This window comes from Sinocyclocheilus rhinocerous, unplaced genomic scaffold, assembly GCF_001515625.1.
Source record: "Sinocyclocheilus rhinocerous isolate Xijiao unplaced genomic scaffold, SAMN03320098_v1.1 scaffold4403, whole genome shotgun sequence".
In the NCBI taxonomy this organism is placed as follows: domain Eukaryota; kingdom Metazoa; phylum Chordata; class Actinopteri; order Cypriniformes; family Cyprinidae; genus Sinocyclocheilus; species Sinocyclocheilus rhinocerous.
This window is the reverse complement of record NW_015648614.1, coordinates 73161-73600: the sequence shown is the minus strand read 5'-3', so window position 1 is coordinate 73600 and position 440 is coordinate 73161.

The following is a 440-nucleotide window of genomic DNA, read 5'->3' as shown; positions in this document are numbered from 1 at the left end:
TTTGAAACCTCAAAATAACTGAGCTTCAGCTAAAAATGTTTTGGTTTGCCGTTTTTTTTCATAATACTTTTTATTTGCATATTGATTGCAAAAATTATATTTTCATCAGAATATAAATACTTAACGAGATTTGGCTGTAGAGTACCTACTCTTTTAGCGCTCGTAAAGTAAATGAGTAGGCGGTTTCGGACGCAGCCAGCTGCTTTGTTTCTGAATGAATCAGCCGTTTGAATGAATCGGTTGAATCTCGATGACTCACTCATTAACAGTCACTTGCTGTCACCTACTGGTGGTTTTAATTTCACATTTCGACTGTTTTTTTTCAGGTTTTAAATTATTTCAAATATCAGTATTCAACGTTTTATGTTAAAATCAAAACATTAGGCCTATTTATGCATCTGTAACTGCAGTTTAAATGCATCCATGTCCCCTCTGAGATA